Source organism: Pinus tabuliformis, chromosome 5_1, assembly GCF_031772625.1.
Source record: "Pinus tabuliformis cultivar Carrire ecotype Pingquan chromosome 5_1, CPIR1, whole genome shotgun sequence".
NCBI classification, from domain to species: domain Eukaryota; kingdom Viridiplantae; phylum Streptophyta; class Pinopsida; order Pinales; family Pinaceae; genus Pinus; species Pinus tabuliformis.
Genome location: NC_142305.1, coordinates 728,871,693 through 728,876,703, shown reverse-complemented (window position 1 = coordinate 728,876,703; position 5,011 = coordinate 728,871,693). Strand labels below are relative to the sequence as shown.

Below are 5,011 nucleotides of genomic sequence, written 5' to 3'. Positions count from 1 at the left end.
GGTTCAAGTTTATCCAAAACCCATGGAACTCTATAATAAATTTACTTATTTTCATAAACTGAGTTTTTCTTTTTCAATACTATTACATTTTACATTTCAACTAAAATTTATCTCTAACACAAATATATTATCCATTTGTGTTTTTATTTAAATGGTTTATATATATATATTTTAATCTAATGTAATATCACTTTCCATTAGTGTAATTTAACTATTTTATAATTATTATCTATAATTTTTCCGCCATTTTTATTATTAGTTTCTTTTATTATCCTTGTTTAATTCATCCATCCAGAACTTTATGCACTACATCATCTAAATTAATCACCACTGAGAATTGTACTTCTATACTCTCGAGAAATATATTTTCCATCTCATATATACCATCAATTGCTTTTGCTTTTCAATAATAAAAATGGGAATGTAATAGCGAAACGCATTTTTAATTCACAGCAACATCGTTTTTAGCAAACATGCAACTATCTACACGTCGAATGGTACGACACTACATGGCACGCCCGAGAGTACCTGCATCACACGTATCAACACTCGCCTTGGCGTTTAGCCTATGTGGCTCTCACTGGAATATAGCATTAATCATATCGCCCTCACCATACTATAAAACTAACATTCAGCAATAACATGAACACATAGCCTGGGTGAAGAAACCCGAAGAAGCATCGAAACGAAAGCAAGCGAAATGAAGGGAATGATGAGATCAGCGCGTTGCCCTCTAATGCAGATACTGTTAGTTTCCTCTGCCTGCGTTCTTTTTCTTTCCCTGTCAGCTGTGTCACCTGTAGCTGCAATTTATCGGCAAAGAAGAGAAAGAGGTCGTCGTTACGATGAGCAATCATCAGCGTGCCGGAGGCTGCAGCGGCTGAGCACCCACGAACCGTCTGAATCGGAGTCGATGAGATCAGAAGGTGGCACCTTCGAGTTGTCCACCGGAGAAGACAACGAGGAATTAGAGTGCGCAGGCGTTGCCTTCTTCAGAAAGACGATTGAAAGGGACGCCATCTCGTTGCCCCAATATGCCAGCGCCGATCTCTTGGTTTACGTTGTCCGAGGTAAGCTCATCATACAGTTTGTGTAAGTCACATGATTACCTAAGTTTCCTGTTATAATTTACTGGTATGTTATATATGTACACTGTGCAGGTGAGGGTCGACTAGGCATTGTGTTCCCGGGGTGTCCCGAGACTTACAGAGACGAACCTTCGTTTCAAAGGCGATCAAGGCGCATGAGATCAGAGAGACGACGGGAGGACGAGGACGAAGAGGACTCAAGTCAGAAGGTGAGGCGAATCAGGAGAGGTGACGTGATAGCAATATTTGCAGGAGCAGCGTATTGGTCGTATAATGATGGTAACGAGCCTCTGCAAATCGTAGCCATTGCCGACACATCCAACCCTCAAAATCAGAACCGCAGGGATTTCAGCGTAAGCATCCCGACCAATTAACTAATAATCTGCATTTTCAGTTATATTGTAGATTCTTTCCTTCATTTTATATAGTTGCTGATGGTGTACTATATATGTTCAGCCCTTCACTTTGGCTGGGCCAGGCTCATCGTCTCGTGGTCCTCGTGAGGAGGAGGGAGAGGAAGAAAGAGGAAGAAGAGGGGGACTCGGGGATAATATTTTGGCAGGGTTTAACACGCGCACTTTGGCTCAGTCGTTGGACGTGGAGCTTGAAACTGCAAGGAAGCTTCAACAGAATCAGCATTCGCGACTCTTTGCCAGAGTTGGACGCGGCCGACGTCTCAGCTTACCCGGCCCTCAGTCTCGATCTCGATCTCGCTCTCCTTACGGGAGACAGAGGCGGTGGGGGAGAGAGGATCATGTTGGTGGTGGATTGGATGAATATAGTGAGAATGGCGTTGAAGAGCTTGTGTGCCCAATGCGTGTAAAGCACAATGCTGACAATCCCGAGGATGCCGATATCTATGTAAGAGATGGGGGACGCATGAATATAGTCAACCGCCACAAACTTCCTGTTCTCAAGTATTTGGGATTAGGAGCCGAGAGGGTTATTCTCCGCCCGGTAAGCAGTAACTATTTTTTCCTGCTTCACTTAGATATAATTTTAATGTTTTCCAATCCAATGAATGGAATACTTTATTGTGGTTGCAGAGAGCATCATGTGTTCCGTCGTGGAGGATGAACGCGCATGGCATAATGTACGTGACGAGAGGCGAGGGGAGAGTGGAGGTGGTGGGAGAGGAAGGGAGGAGTGTGTTTGATGGGCGTGTGAAAGAGGGTCAGTTCATCGTCATTCCGCAATTCTATGCAGTCATCAAGCAAGCAGGAGACGATGGGTTGGAGTATATAACGTTTACAACATCGGACAAGTAAGTATAATATATTTCGGAATGGAGGCTTCTCTGATTTGAATTGAATATAATATAATGAGCAATTCGAGTTGTTCGTGCAATGTACTGTATTGCAGTTCATACCGGTCGACTCTGGCAGGAAGGCAGTCAGTTTTGAAGGCGATGCCGGAGGAAGTGTTGCGTGCCGCTTACAGGATCGACCAAAATGAAGTTCAACAAGTGATGAGGAACAGAGAGCACGACACACTCATTCTGCCTCCATCATCAGGCTTTGGACGTTACCAAGATCAACAACAGAACGTTACATCTCTTCTCGTCCAAGTGGCATAGGACGTTTGAGTATTATCCACACGCAGCCTGCTTCACTCTGTCCACTGCTTGCCCTGCCTGCTAGCTAGCTTAATAGCTAGCTACCTAATATTACAATAAAACAATGATAAAACTGTAAATCTTTGATTACAGATATGGTAAATAATTAAAATAAGGATGTTGCCTTTTTCCGTGTCTACAATTTGATCGATGGAACTTATAAATTTACAGATATGATAAATAATAAATAATTATAATTAAGATGTTGGAATTCACAAAACATTCATATTTCCAAATTCCCATCCCAATCTTACATAAAACGTTCGACATACTTTATATAGCAAACTTTTTCACATCGAGCATGTCATCCAGCCAAAACCCGCTTTTTCACATCGAGCATGTCATCCAGCCAAAACCCACTTTTTCGCATCGAACATGTCACCAAGCCAAAACCCGTTGCATTGCTAAAAGCCGATTCTTCATTTAAAAAGGCTATTTTTCATTCAAAACCAAATGCGGAGGTTATTTTTCATTCAAAAGCAAATGCGGTTCAATTCTTCGTGGCTTCACCCATAAGAATAAAAACATTTCGTCTATGGAATTTTCGCCTCTGAAATTTGGGTGGAATTTTGGTCTTCGGAATCGTCTCTCCAATTTTGGTATTTGGAATTGATATGTGGTGTTTGAAATTTGGGTGGAATTTTGGTTTTTGGAATCGTCTCTGTGATTTTGGTATGTGATTTTGGTATTTAGAATCCATATGTGGTGTCTGAATTTTGATGTTTGGAATTGATATGCAAACATTAAGTTTAGTCTTTAGAATTTTGCTGTTTGGAATCGATATACAATTTTGGTGTTTAGAATCGATATGTGGTGTTTGGAATTGATATGTAAATATTAACTTTCGTCTCTACAATTTTGGTGTTTGGAATCGATATGCAAATATTAACTTTCGTCTCTAGAATTTTGGTGTTTGGAATCGATATACAAGTAAAGTGTACTTCTGTCTCTGGAATTTTGGTGGAATTTCGGTGTTTGGAATCAATATGCAAACACTAACTTTGGAATTTTGGTGTGTGGAATCCATGTCTCTAGAATTGTTGAATTTTGGTGTTTGGAATCCATATGCAAGTAAAGTGTACTTTCCTCTCTCGAATTTTGGTGTTTGGAATCGATATGCAAGTAAAGTGCAAGTAAAACTTTCATCTTTTGAATTTTGGTGTTTGAAATAGACATACAAATAAAGAGATTTTTGGCGTTTGGAATAGATATGCAAGTAAAACTTTTGTTTTTGGAATTTTGATGTTTGGAATCAAATTCAGATAAAATACTTGGAATCAATATAAAAAACAAAGTGTATGGTTCAAAAATAAAAACACACATACATATCCAATTACTAATTAATATAAAATTATTTTAAATACCCAATTAATCACTTCTCATAATATAAATATCTTACATATCTAGAAATAATCAAATCACTTCTCATAATATAAATATCTTACATATCTAGAGATAATCAAATCACTTCTCATAATATAAATATTAATTAATATAAAATTATATTAAATATCCAATTAATCACTTCTCATAATATAACATAGATAATCTTATACACAGTACATTAAATGCCCAACATATTATTAATAGCTTTAATGGCTTTAATGGGCCTTTCAACATCCATTATTAGTCCCTGCCATCTGGCAATGGCCAGGGACTATAGTAATTGGAACGGATGAACTTAATCTTAATTGAGCTGTTTGCGACAACCATTTGATCGAGTATAATGAAAGTTTTTGGATAAATAGTCATTTACTATCTTATTTGGCCTCTTCCTGAGGCCAGAGGCGGAAAGCATATATTATCTTGGCTTTGTGTTATTCATTTGTTGTTCATTTTTTTGGACCTGTTAGACTAATGCTAACATTAGTCTCCCAGTATAAAATGCTAGCTAGCTCCCGGGTACATCCTTATTCCAGTACATCCTTCGTGTTGTGACTGATGGGCTTTCTTGCTCTCTTGCCACCTGTTGCCACATGTTGCTGCTTATTCTCTGAAGTTGCCACCTGTTGCTACTGTGTCTACTGTGGCGTTGTTGCATGTTATTGTTGTTGCATGTTACTGTGGTGTTTATGGAACCAAAGTTGAAGGGACCGGAAGGGCACTGTGGTGTCTATGGAACCGAAGTGAAGTTGACGGGAAGGGAACTGAAGCTGGAGAGAACAAATGAAGATCAAATGAATATCATAAGGGAACTGAAGTTGGAGAGAAGATCAAATGAAGATCATAAGGGAACTGAAGCCGGAGAGATCAGAAGAAGATCATAGAAGAAGAAGATCATAAGGGAACTGAAGCTGGAGTGCTGGAG

General features: G+C 39.2%; 1 pseudogene across 1 annotated transcript; it reads left to right on the top strand.

The window, feature by feature from the left end:
• Nucleotides 1-660: 660 nt before the first annotated feature.
• On the top strand, nt 661-2,791 carry LOC149167015 (cocosin 1-like; annotated as a pseudogene). The gene is made up of 5 exons (XR_016260902.1): nt 661-1,070; nt 1,161-1,441; nt 1,545-2,045; nt 2,135-2,352; nt 2,451-2,791. The product of XR_016260902.1 is annotated as a cocosin 1-like (transcript).
• Nucleotides 2,792-5,011: the final 2,220 nt, after the last annotated feature.